Genomic DNA, 14255 nt, shown 5'->3' with positions numbered 1-14255 from the left:
CTATCTAGCAACATGCTTTGGACTTTCTACCCCAAAAGTTGCTCATGTGATGAGTTTGGTTCGCATTGCCTTGCACTCACAACAATCAGCCCAAATTCCCACACAATGTTTCCATACATCGCCTCTTATAATAGTAAATCTAGATATTATCATTTGTTAACTCTCTCAAACCCAAGAGAAGTAGACTTCATGACATTTGCTTGGATGAGTCAAAAACAATGGGTCCCTATGAAGCAAGCGACTCGTTGCCACAGGAAATGCTCGTGCTCCATAGAAGTATACTTGCTCATGAATACGCTGTAGAGATGAACCGTTGAACATTTTGGTTTGAAAAGAGCTCGTGCCCAAAACTAGAGCTGAGTTTGTATGACTTGAAAGAAAGAAAGAAGACTCGTCTTGCTGTATGAAAACAAGTTTATTTTAAATATAGAACCCATTCACAATTTCATCAATTAATCCTACCGATATCACTACGTTTCGATCAAGAACATACATCGAAACAAGCAGCCCTCGTTTTAACACGCTTTTACAGTTGTCCACAAGGTTGAATCCATGTCGGAAATGGATACAAGAAATCAGTGCCAAAATGCAGTAACAAAATCTACATTGATTACGTGTTGAGGAAAAGAAAAGCCCGATACTGTGAGGCTCCGTGTCTATGAAAGGTTGGAGTTTATGTGCACAAGAGACAGAGAAGTACTCAAGGTGTTTCCAATAAGAGGAAGATAAGTATTCAAGGTGTTTCCAATGAGAGGCTAACTCATCGCTGGATGAAGTTGTCCATTTAATTGGATGAGCAGCAGAAACAGGAGTGGAGTCTTTACTATGATTTTGAAAATATGAAGTATAAAATCACGTGGAAATTAACCAAAATCATCATTCAACTCTCCCACTAAAATCTAACAAGGCAGTGGCTTTTACGGAGTAGGGACTCCTACAACTACTACTACCTACTTATGGATAACGGAAAAGATCTCTCTCCAAGAGAGTAACAACCGATCTCCCTAAAGAAAGTACTTCACAGTTGATCTTTTATCCTTGAGCAGTACATCTGAAGTCCAGCAGGGCTTCTTCAGTGTGCCTAGCAACAGTTACGGATAGGAGCTCCCAACGAACCCTGACGTTGCGCTTGTGCGATCTGTCATAACATTGACAAACCCGAATTACTATATGCTCAGACATACTTAACGTACTCAAGCTTAAGCAGAGCCAGTTTGCGTACCGAGCGCCGTATTGAGGAAAACCCTCTGGTGCGGCCCCCCGAAGTCTGATTCGCGGCCCTCCACAAAGGGACCTCAGCTGCGCAATTTCAGAGTCACAAGTGACTGGAACAGAGATTGTTCTCGGATGAAATGGAGCTCGTGTTCATTCTTGTCATTGATCATATTCAAAACTATCAGCGTAAGCGTGTTAGAAAGGAGGGCTGGATTGAGTCAACCTTCACAGAGTGGACAGCAAGATACCTGGGCTACGCATAGCAGCTGCGTTGCATGAAAAGATCAGAGAACCCGCCAGAAGGCAGAGAAAGATGGCTAGAAACGCTGAGCGAGCATGGCAAAGCCTGGGAGAGCGAGGTGATTGTGCAGCAATCAAAGTGCGGATCCTCATAGCGAAAGAGAAGTGTAGGTTGGAACTGAGAGTGCAGCCAAGGGAGCTTATGAAGACTCTGATTCTTTCTTTAGAAACAATGAAGCCTGATTCTATCGCGTGGGTCTTGTATGTCGATGTAGCTTCCTAAGAGCACCGAGCGGTCCACGCACGCCAAACCCATTGATTTCTTCACTATATCATTTTCATTCATTGTACCCGCATACTTTGAAAACTTCAATATGTTACACACTTTCAAAGTAGGAAACTTTGAAACCTTCCTTTCACGTTCCTGAGAGTTTCTTGAGAAGTTTCATGTGAGTAGAATGTCATTTGCATGTGTGGTCATTCAAATTTTTACTTTTGCCCATGCGTACATGAAAGGAAATATGCATTGAGGGCCTTTAGGATATGTCCAAATGTTAAATGAGTATGATAGCTTTGGAGGCATTAATTTGAGCATATTAACATTGTTACAAAGTTAGATGTGGTCCAGATATAGTTTGTAGGGCTGATCATGCATATTTCCTTATTTTTTTCCCCATGCATAATGTATTGAGATGTCTTTCCATTGATCAATATCTTATTTCTTTGTACCGCAAGAATAGAAATGCATGGTCTTGATATGTGCATCAAGGTAAATAGCTTTTGAGATAAGAACATGTAAGGTTAACACCTAGAATACAGAGTGCTAGGAGAGTATAATAAAGTAAAATAAGAAATAGAAACTTTAAAGATAAAGAAACCATGTAATAAATACCCAAAATGTATATGAGCTACTTACTTTCGCTATTTGTCGCATTAGGTATCACATCAATTGTAATATAAGACCATTGCAAAGTTTATGTTCACGAAGGCAATGACGCCATATCAAGAAAACTATTTTCTCACACATGGATATATTTCCTTTTTCTACTTGGAATGTAGATAAATAAACTTGTCAATCTGCTATCCACGTTACAAACTTTCAAGAACCTACTCTAGAGTACATGTGGGAATTACAAAGGCCATCTCACTTAACTAGATTTTTGAAGTTGGACTACATGTGAAGTTGGAGTATAGCCCTTGTGTTAACCATATTAGAGTGCTTGGGACAAGCCTGAAATTAGGAGGTGGTCCTAACCAGTTTCCAAATAGTGCTTGTGTCAGCCTCGTGCCTCCTAGGCTTAGGTGATTTGGGGCTCAAACTCCCTGAGCGTCGTCACACCTTAACCTATTTGTGGTTCGAACCCCATGAATACGGCTCAAAACTTGGAGTGGCGAGCTTAACTTCCATGAGACACTCAATGGTAACCCTGCCTCAGGATATTTGGGGATCAAACTCCTTGAGTTTGAGCTGTACTCCTTTCATGGCTATTTTCGTTGGCGTGGCTATTTTTGTGGACGTGGACCTGAAGTGTGCATCTCCTTGGTCCTGGTGGTAGCTGGAACATCCAACCGTGGGGCACAAACTCTTGTTAGTAAGAAAACCCATCAAAATCTTGAATATGAGATGAATTTAACAATATGGTATGAGTAGAAATTATTCAAATTAACATGGTTTACACTAAAACAACTTCAAATATGTCTTTAAACCTTGAAATTTGGGTAACACATGAGAAAGTTACATTAATTTGAAAGGAGATGGATTTTCATATTTTAGTGTATTTTTTGTTTTACCACACCCTTGGGCCGATGGTAAGAATAGCAATTTGCCTTGGCACCCTACGGGCCCAAGAGCCCTTGGTTGTAAAGAGAGGGAGAGTGCTAAAAAGGAAAAGGATTGGCCCTCCCTTCAAAAGGTGACTTGTATAAAAGGCCAAATGGTTGACTTTGGTCTTCATTATTGTTTGCACCAAGTTGAATACAAGCTCCCTCTTCTCTTCCAAGAGAGTATTTTGGATGTTCTCTTATTTCCTTCATAGTGCCCTTGTGTCTGCCACTCCATCCCCCTTCACCCTTCTTTTCTCTTCCATCTTCCTCATCCCTTCTCCCTCCCCTTCTCTTCTTCACTGTCTTCTCCCCTCTTCCTCTTCCCCCTTCTCGCGTGGAGACACATTGCAATAATACAAAGGCTGCTTGTGTGACACTTGCAGATGACTCATGCTATGCATTGCTCCCACAAGGAGTAGCTAGGAGTGGAGACTCCGTCAACAGAACTTCAACATCCCCACGATACATGAGTCACCGTCGAGACCCACTACATTTTTGGCATTGTTGCTGGGGAGAAAAGGTATGCTTTTGCATTTGCACTTGTCTTTCCTTGATATATTCCCATTGCACAAGTCTTCAAGCTTAACTTGGAGCTTGTTAGTGGAGTTATAGGAAAAAAGAGACGGAGAAAGTGAGAGTGAGGATGGAAAACTGTTTTTTCTTGTAGGAAAGCCATTTGTGAGCACTGGAAGCTTGAATTTGATGCTTTTTGGTATTTCAAGTTGATCAAAACTTAGTGGGCTTGATTGCTAAGGGGTGTGTGAGGTCCAAACACCTCAAAAAACAACAAAAATAAGGATTCTTGCCAAATTTTGAAGTAGTTTTGTGTCTTAGAACTCACCCTTTCTGAAATTTTGCATTTCAGCTTTCAAACTTGTGTTTTGTTTTCAATATTTTTTTCATTGAGTAGGTAGATTAGGTAGTGTAGCATCCCCCCATCACAAAAAATCATGAACAAAAACTGCAAGATCTTCAAAAATCAATCAGCGACACTGTGTTTGCCTATCCCACCGAGTCGACACCATAGCCCTATTGTGCCGACCAAATACCCCGCCGACTGGCGTGTTAGCTTTATCTCGTTGGTCAACCTACATTGACCCAGCATTGTAGTACTGCCCCACTAACCTAAATTTTGACCACGGTCTACCCGACCACACCGATTTAACGCGTGTCAGAGTTATTATCCTACCGATCTGATAGTCGTTGACCATCGTTGTAGAGCTACCCCACTGACCGTTTTCATTTAACTACTTTGTTGCCAATGCAGTGAATCTACCCCCATGCTTGTGGTCATATTCATACCCCTTTGCTCGTCGTGTTACTCCCATCACACTGCCCGTCACTATTTTCATTTGACCGATTGTCATGATTTTGACTCGATTTTGATCACACCGTCCGATGTTTTACACTTACTTTGTCATCATCGCGATACACGTATCCCACCAATCGTTGCCATTTTGCTCCCCATGCCTGATGCGATAACTATACTGCCAATCGGTGTGTTGGTAAGATCCCACCGATTCCCTAACCCTCTGCTCGCTATTATTATGTATCCTTATGCTCATGGGGATAGCACCTATGGCTGTTTGCACCGACCACGTGGCAATATCTATCCCATCGATCATTGCGATATATCTATCACACCGCCCGTGGTTATATTCCTACTCTGCTGCCGTCACTATACACTTACGCCGCCACCTGTCGCTAAACCCATATCACACCACCCGGTGCTACACTGGATCCCTCCGATTGTCGCAATAGAGCTATCCTGTCGACTGGCGCGATACCTCTGGGGTAGTTAAAGATTAAAAGAAAATTCCATAACCTTAGTTCACTTTGAGTGTGCCTAGCCAAAGGCATCCCACACGCACGTGAGGTCCAAAAGGATTTTGCCAAAGGATCCTGTGCCAGAAGAAAGCGCTTCGAGCTACGCTCAGCCCACTCTCCGTCCTAGCTGGGAATCCAAAAGCTTGATCCCGAGCCTCCACTGGTTCGTAGGTCCCCGACCAAAAACTCTATCTAGTTCTGATGAAACAAAGAGTCTGGAAGAAGTGATGCAAGATCCCTCGGGTCCAAGGGCATTGGAAGCTCCTTTCACAAGTGTAGCCTCTCCCAACTCTCCTACACCTTGAATTGCATCTAGGCTAAGAGGTACATTCTCCAACATGTTCAGCCACTTAGAATGAACAGAGTCGACAGACATGGAGAACCCCTTTGCTGACATGTCCGCAAGAAGGGAAGGCCAGAAGCAGCCAGCGCCCCAACCCCAGACCGGGACAGAAACCACCTTCGTTGATTCGGGACCCTCCGCCTATGCCAAACCTCTCCAGTGGGAGAACATGGATGATGAAGATCCATGGATGAGGTAATTTCGTAGACAAGACCCGAGCCGAGGGGATACTAGGAACTTCCAAGGTGGAGTGCCTTATGACCCTCTAACAGCCCTGGCACCACCAACCTTCATCAACTATGGGGCACCACAGTTTCCACCATACCACCCACTACATGGGACCAACATTACCATGCCCCAGGGCCCACAGCCTCCGAGGGTCCGTCCCTTCCTGTCTATACCGATTGCACCAATGAATGCAAGCCTTGGTACCTCCATCCCAATGCCGGCACCAACAACCATGTGGGGACCACCACTTCGGCCAAGCCTACAGCCAGCCCTACGCCCCGTTAGGCCCACAGCAGCACCACCACTGCTAGCCACTCAAACGGTCTTGATTGATGAGGCAATGTGTATTTTGGTGAACGCCCTAGGAAGGGGGACAACACCACCTCCACCTACCCCAGCGTTCCCTACAAGGATGGTGAATCGATCCCTCGAGAAGCCATCCCATAGCCATCTCCAAGCTAATGACCAAGTTCCTAGGAGAAGGAGACTCGATCTCCCACGTGGAACAGTTTGATAGATTTGTGAAGCCTTTGGTGTGTCGGAGACCTAGAGATGGCCAATGTGTTTGTATGGCAAGGTAGGCCAATGGTATAGGGCTCTCACCCCAGAAGAGAAGATCAACTGGGAGACATTGAGAAAGGCTTTTATTGTGGGGTTCGCCCCTAGTGGTCATAAATGGAACCTGATCAACCAATTCTATGGGGTAAAACAGAACGACAAGGAATCCTTGAGGGATTACATTGCTAGGATTAAGCACATCAATGCCCGTTGTGAGCCATATGAGCGGATGAGCGACGAAAGATTGTTGCCTTGCTTCCTTATTAGATTGGCAGACCTGAAGCTGCACAACCACCTCATGGTGATGAACACTACCTCCTTTGATTTATGTAGCAAGGTGGACATCCATATATGTGACAACATGATGGACAAAGTGAATTCAAACAAGGCCTCGACCCCCTCCAAAATAGCTCCATCGGTTAGGTCCTCGAGTGTAGAGTTGATCAAGAAGGAGACTAACGAACCTAAAGGCTTGGATATGAGTGAGTTGGCCTCCAATCTGTTGGATCATCTAGGCCAACAATGGAGGACAGGAACCTCCAAGGAGGTGCTGAGCAACCTTCACTTGTTTCCATGGAGAGACAGTGTCTGGTGTGGGGTGTGCAATGACAACCACTCCTGTTTGCACCTAAGGGCAAGGCCGGCACTCTACTACGCACACTGCCATAGGTGGGGAAATCATGATACCTCCTAATGTCGATTTTCAAGGACCCTTCCCAACCCATGTATCAAATGAGACCCCCATTAGACCTAACGGCCCCGCCTAACCCCCAAATCTCTCAAGGTGGTCTCGTGGCTATGAAATCCATCCCCATTGATCTCGACTCTCCCACCCCATCTACAGTAGCAACTAGATTAAGGGACACCTTTTCCAATATAATGGCAAGGTTTGGATTGACAGACCCAACAGAATTGCTAAACCCATTTGCCAGGTAGACTAGGGCAATGATAGAGCCTTAAATTCCAACCCAACCACTGATATCACAAGAAATATTCAGGGAACCAATTCCCATGATACCTATTGTCAATCAACCCCCATCGTACTGATTGGTTGATGATTGACAATCCTATCGGGACGGATTTGGACCCAGATTCTCACAAGGGTCCCAAATTCTAGAACAAAGGAGGCAGAGGAGTAACCTCGAAGGACCACAATTAAGATGCTCCACCTCGGAAGCCCCTATGATCAATTCCTTCTTGGCACCAGAACATGGGAAATATTACCTACCTGATAATTGCCCCTTATATGTGAAGAGAATGGGAGAGAAGGAAGGAGTCTCACTTGTAGCTTCCTCACATACACAGTGGGGGAATATACACAAAGGTGGAGGCTGAAAACAATTTTCCTCTTCTTAGTTGTGAAAGCCAAAAGAACTCTAAGTACAAAAGAATAGGTGAACCCTATATTTGGGTCTCAAACCAAACTCAGCTAACTAAGGTGGCATACTAACGGAGCCACTAACTAAAGTACATAAAGATAGCTGCCATCCAGCTATTATTCATGGGCGGTGTACCAACCGCATCTGCAGCTAACAAGTCGGTGACATAAATGCACAACGGTCACTTTGGCATATCGAGCTCGATATCTCAACACTCCCCCTCGAGCTCAATCCCAATTCCTACACACCAAGCAGGTCTCTGAACTTGCGTAGCTTCTCTGCACCCAATGCCTTCGTGAATATGTCAACTACATGATCCTCTGTGCTGACATAAACTAGGTCAATAAAACCTACTAGAACCTTCTCCTGCACATAGTGATAATGCACCTCAATGTGCTTTGTTCTAGCATGATAGACTGGGTTATTTGCCAAATGTATATTGCTCATGTTGTCACCATAAATGACAACTGGCCCATCTGTAGACTGATGCATATCATAAAGTAGCTTATGCAGCCAAGCTACCTCACATGCAGCCATTGCTGCACCCCTGTACTTAGCCTCTTTGCTCGATAAGGCAACTATAGGCTAGGGATGTTTTTATCGAAGCTATACTTATCTATTAATATAAAATCTTGGCAAAAGTTTATTGAGCTAGTTTTCTTAGTTTCACAATATTTGTAGAACATACTACAATTATATGTATATTCTTGTTGTAAATCCTAGCGAAACTTTAAAATTTTTCTCATAAAAGTTTCAAATCTTGATTATGCATCAATAGTCAATCAGAATGATTCTGTCACTCCCAATATCTATGCACACAGGCATACAATGTAATTTCTACAATAACTTTTCAACGACCTGCAGAACAGTGGTCGCACAGCAAAAATAGGGCACTTTCCTGAGTGCCTGCGAAAAAATTCTGGCACCAAAACGAGCTATGAAATGGCCTGGAATCAAAAAAATAATTTCACTAAGGGCTTTGCCCAATCTAGTAGCATATACTACCCTCTCGCCACACAACGAAGGGCGTCCCAATCGGAGACAGTGCACTCTTGTACTTTCCGGTTGTGCTATCTATAGAGATTTGCTCCCAAACTCAAAAAAAAAGAAAAGCAACACTGATCCTCTTACTAGGACACCACGAACTTGGTTTGCTTTCTTGAGCTTCTTACCATGAACTGAGCCCTAATACCATGTGAAGAGAGTGGGAGAGAAGGAAGGAGTCTCACTTGTAGCTTTCTCACATACACAATGGGGGAATATGCACAAAGGTGGAGGCTGAAAATAGTTTTCCTCTTCTTAGTTGTGAAAGCCAAAAGAACTCTAAGTACAAAAGAATAGGTGAATCCTATATGTGGGTCTCAAACCAAACTCAGCTAACTAAGGTGGCATACTAACTGAGCCACTAACTAGAGTACATAAAGATAGTTGTCATCCAACTATTATTCATGGGCGGTGTACCAACTGCATCTGCAGTTAACAAGTCGGTGACATAAATGCACAATGGTCACCCTAGCATATCACGAGTGGAGCTCGATATCTCAACACATGCATGTACATGGGATCTACACAAACCCACAAGTTATTAATTTTGAGGACAAAACAATAGTCATTGCTCCTTCAAAAGGATTTATACCTTTAAGTGTCTTTAAGGACAAGCACTACGAAGAGCTTGCATTTCCTAGTGTCTTCTTTGCATTACAATTTTGTGTAAATGACATTTACTGGTTTATACCAACTACTCATCTCATCAAAAACATCATTGCTCACTGTCAACTTACGAGTAGAAGGGTTATAGCAACTATACCCCTTTTGCTACAGAGAATAACCAATAAAGATGCACTTCTCAGCTTTTGGATCCAACTTGGATCTCAACTTATCTGGCACATGAACATAGGCAATGCAACCAAAAACTTTCAAATGAGAAATATCTGGTTTCCTACCAATATACCTCTCCTCTGGCGTCATGCCATGTATTGCTGTAGTGGGAATCCTATTCATTATGTAGACTGCCGTAGCAACTGCTTCAGTCCAATAATAATCTGGCAGGTCTTTTTCATTGAGCATGGCACGAGATACCTCTCCAATATGCCTATTTTTCATTTCTGCAAGTCCATTTTGCTGTGGGGTATGACTCCATGAATATTGCTGCTTTATGCCATGCTCCTATAGGAAACTTGCAAACTCATTTGAGAGGTACTCTCCCCCTCCATTTGACCTTAGGCATTTTATTTGCAGGCCTGTTTCTTTTTCAACCATAGCTTTAAAAGCTTTGAAATGCCCAAACGCTTCACTTTTCTTTTTCATAAAATACACCCAAACTTTTCTGCTGAAGTCATCAATAAAAGTGACAAAATAGTGACAGCCTCCAATAGATGCAGCTTTAGTAGTCCACACATCAGAGTGGATTAATAATTCCAATGGCCTCTTACTCTCTTGAACATGTCTAGGAAATGGTTTCGTTGCCTGTTTTCCAAATTGACAGGCTACACATACCTTATGCATTTCTACAACCTTGAACTTAGGCAATCCTGCAACAATATTTTGGGCCTGCATTAATTTAAGTTGATGTACATTAACATGACCAATGCGTTTATGCTAGATATCAATATCTGCAACTACACCGGTCCCATGGGCAAACATTGTTGCACTCAATTCAGGCATGTCCGCATCCAATGTAAACATCTTGCCCATCTTCTTCCCTTTTGCTATCGAGTGACCTTTATTTTTCATATCCTCAACAAAGCATCCATGAGGATTAAATCTGACCTACAAGCCCTGCTCAACCATTTGACCAATAGAAACCAGTTTCTTGGTGATATTCGAGACATGAAATACATCAGACAAGTATTTCTTTTTTCCATCCTGCATAGACAAAGGAATTTTACCAATCTGCATAATAGGATGTGTAGTATCATCACCAATCTCCACAAATCCTGGTCTTTCTTGCATCCTGCATCCATTCTGCATGACTTGTCATGTGGTTTGATGCACCTGAGTCAACATACCACACATCATTGCTTTCTTCTGGACTTGTCATAGAATTGGTCATGTGCTGCACCATAAACAAATGCTCATTTCTATCATCACCCTATCTACTCGAGGATGCATAATTGCCTTGCTGCAATTTTCTAGTCATGATGTCATTCTGCTTTTTAAAGCAGTCTTTAACCATATGAACCATTTTACCATAGTAGTAGCATTCAACATTATTGTTTGCATTTTAACCTCTCTGCCATCCACCATGACCTCTTTGGCTCCCCCTGCCTCTAGTGTTACAACGTCCTCCTCCATAGGACTGGTTTTCTTGAATTTGCTACATATTTTGATTTCTACGATGGCCTCCAAATCAGCCTGCTCTACCTCTGCCTCTACCTCTTCTAGCATTTGAGTAGAAGACAACTTCTTTTAAAGTTCCTCCTGAAGAAGATGCACCACCATTTCTCTGCTCTTCATAAATTAGAAGAGCAATCAACTCCTCAAAATTAGGAAAATTCCCACGGACGGTAATGGATGTCCGAAATTGTGCATAATCCTTTCCTAGACATTCAAGGTCACAGAAACTAAATCATCATCTTCCACTGGCAACCCAAGTGCATTTGCAATCTTCTTCGCCTTCATGTGGTAGTCATTGATGCTCATATTTTCTCTCTGCACATTATGCAACTCCAACTTGAGCTACATTTTCTTGGCTTGCATATTTGTGCTATACATTTTTGTCAAAGTATCCCATGCCTCCTTCGACGTGCTTGCATCTTGAATATGCACAATCACAGAATCTGAAATACTGATAGATAGCCAGTACATAACTTTTTTGGCTCTCTCATGCCAACCTTTAAATGCCTGCAACTCTTGTTGATTGGGAACATTAGGAATAACTGGTTCTTGTTCAGCTCCAGTAATGAACTCCCAATAGCCTTTTTCCTTAAGGAAATTCGTCATTCTAAACTTCCATGCTTGGAAGTTGTTATTGTCAAGCTTTTGAGTGACAATCTTTGAAAGAGCATCAGACGCCATTACAGAACACTGCAAAATATTCTATCACTAAACAAAAAACACAAATTCTGCCTCGCAAGGGCAAATTTGCAAAACTGACAAAAGTGGTATTTGACCACACAGTCACTTCCTAGCGACGATTATGCATCAACAGGCAATAAGAATGATTTTTTCACTCCCAATATCTCTACGCACAGGCATATGATGTGATTTCTACAATAACTTTTCACCGACTTGTAGAATAGTGGTCACACAGCAAAAACAGGGCACTTTCTTGAGTGCCTGCGAAAAACTTCTGCCACCAAAACGGGCCCCGAAATGGCCTCAAATCAAAAAAATAATTTCACCTAGGGCTTTGCCCTACCTGTCCCATAGCATATACTGCCCTTTTGCCACACCACGAAGGGCATCCCAATTTGAGACAACAGTGCACTCTTGCACTTTCCGGCTATGCTACCTGTAGAGATTTGCTCCCAAACTCAAAAAAAAAGGAAAGCAACATTGATCCTCTTACTAGGACACCACGAACTTGGTTTGCTTTCTTGAGCTCCTTACCACAAACCGAGCTCTGATACCATGTGAAGAGAGTGGGAGAGAAGGAAGGAGTCTCACTTGCAACTTTCTCACATATACAATGGGGGAATATGCACAAAGGTGGAGGCTAAAAACAGTTTTCCTCTTCTTAGTTGTGAAAGCCAAAAGAACTCTAAGTACAAAAGAATAGGTGAACCCTATATGTGGGTCTCAAACCAAACTCAGCTAACTAAGGTGGCATACTAACTGAGCCACTAACTAGAGTACATAAAGATAGTGTCATCCGAGTATTATTCATGGGTGGTGTACCAACCGCATCTGCAGCTAAGAAGTTGGTGACATAAATGCACAACGGTCACCCTGGTATATCGAGAGTGGAGCGCGATATCTCAACATTATAGGCCTATATGCCGCAGGGAACATACCACTCCCTAGATGACCTCTAGTCCAACCTATTAGGCCCAACCTGACCGAAGTCACAATGGAAATCCCTAGTGGGCCTGAATCCTCCCATCCCAAGCCATCAAATCCATGTAGCTCTTCTTTAGGACCACCAATGTAAGGGACAGGGCCCACTGTTCCTTTACCTCCTCTTGTATCGCAAATGGACCTTTGAACCTAATCCATTTGTGGCTCAAAACTTATAGGGTTTAAATGGGGCAAATCCATCAACATGCCCCATGGTTGTTAGCATGCTCCCCTTCCTATTGCCGACCTATCCTTGGATCAACCGCGCTACAGTAAGTGAGTGGAGAGGACCATCTAGAGCATGGCATAGCAGTCTAGTTGTTGTGGGGTGATCGTTGTGAAATAAGGATAGTACTTCCAAAAGTGGATGGCATGCATGTCCTCAAACATTCGAATGTGATGGCCATGGAGATTTTAGACCCGAAGGTACAGGCGCAAGTCCTGGAACTTGGAGGGGCCAATGTCAGGGTCAAAGATAATTTGGTTGTTGAGATTGTGAAGTTTGTCGTCGATTGGACAACTGTGGGTGGGGAGGTGTTGGAGCGTCAGAAGGATAAGGTGGTTGAAGTACATTGTGGCAACCATTGTGGGGCAAGGTACAAGTCGTAGGTATCCTTGAGTGACTAAAGGCAAAAGTAAAATCCTTATTGAGTCATCCCCTTGAGGAATGAGAGAATTGTCCGACAAGTCTTGGAAGGATTGGAGGTTGGGCCACCAGTGTACATCTTTTGGCAGTGGTGATGAGGGAGAAGCTAAAGGAACATCATCATCAACATTTGGCATGGGGTCCTCCTCTGCATGCCCTGTGGTCAAAAGGTCTATCAGCTTGTCAATTAGATTGGCCAGCCGCAGCATGGTATTGAGGGCTTCATCTAGTAGGTCGACATAATCATTGGATGACATGGACTGGGAGGTCTAGTGTTGGAGGCATGGGAGGAGTACTTGGGCTAGGTTGTGCAGGGAAGGGGGGGGGGACAGGATTGATGGGTGGCTGAGGAGGGTGTGCAAGATTTGCAGGGTTTGTGGGATTAGGGTCAGGAATATCCGTGGGTGGGGCGATGGCATTAAATACTGAGATGGCTTGCTAACCCCCCTCCTCAGTGACAACTTTGGGATACACAAAATGAATTGTTTCAAAATTCCTAACTAGGGACTCGTGTGAGTCCTAGAGCACTTGTAGCACCTGATTGGACAAAAAGATGATTTTGAAGGGGTAGTAGGTTGTGGAGTGATAGGTATCTAAATGAATTTGAGTTTGAAATGCCGAAGTGTGGCCATAGATCTACATCCAGTTTCTCTCAGCTTGTATGCTTTCAAGAGTACATACCCGGGCTCTTTGGGCTTGGCTAGCTGCATCACATCATTGTCCTATGGAAAATTAGTAGACTCAATTATTATACCACACTAGGCCTAGAATTTTAATAGAATGGGGTGGCTAGAGTCTAAAGGTTGAAGGGATGCTAGAGATAAGCTAGCAGGCTGAGGATCTAGTTAAAAGTATGACATAGCTAGAATGGGACGACAACAATTGAGATTTTGGCAAAGGATGGTAGGGAATGTGTTGGGTAAGAGAGTGGCTTTGAGATTGATGTGGAAGATAAGATTTTCTGTGCAGAGGTCATCAAAGTGCATCTGTAGGGTTT

General features: G+C 43.3%; 1 long non-coding RNA gene across 1 annotated transcript; it reads right to left on the bottom strand.

Moving 5' to 3' along the window:
• Positions 1 to 639: 639 nt before the first annotated feature.
• On the bottom strand, positions 640 to 1670 carry LOC147890624 (uncharacterized). Its single transcript, XR_015542682.1, has 3 exons — positions 1464 to 1670; positions 1223 to 1299; positions 640 to 1138 (listed from the first exon to the last, which is right to left on the bottom strand). It is a non-coding gene; the product is annotated as an uncharacterized LOC147890624 (long non-coding RNA).
• Between the last annotated feature and the right edge of the window lie 12585 nt (positions 1671 to 14255).

The sequence above is a fragment of the Dipteris shenzhenensis genome, chromosome 19 (assembly GCF_047967505.1).
Source record: "Dipteris shenzhenensis isolate YYH24624 ecotype China chromosome 19, Dip_SZ_1.0, whole genome shotgun sequence".
Taxonomy (NCBI): domain Eukaryota; kingdom Viridiplantae; phylum Streptophyta; class Polypodiopsida; order Gleicheniales; family Dipteridaceae; genus Dipteris; species Dipteris shenzhenensis.
The sequence above is the reverse complement of the archived record's forward strand: the minus strand, read 5'-3'. Positions and strand labels throughout refer to the sequence as shown.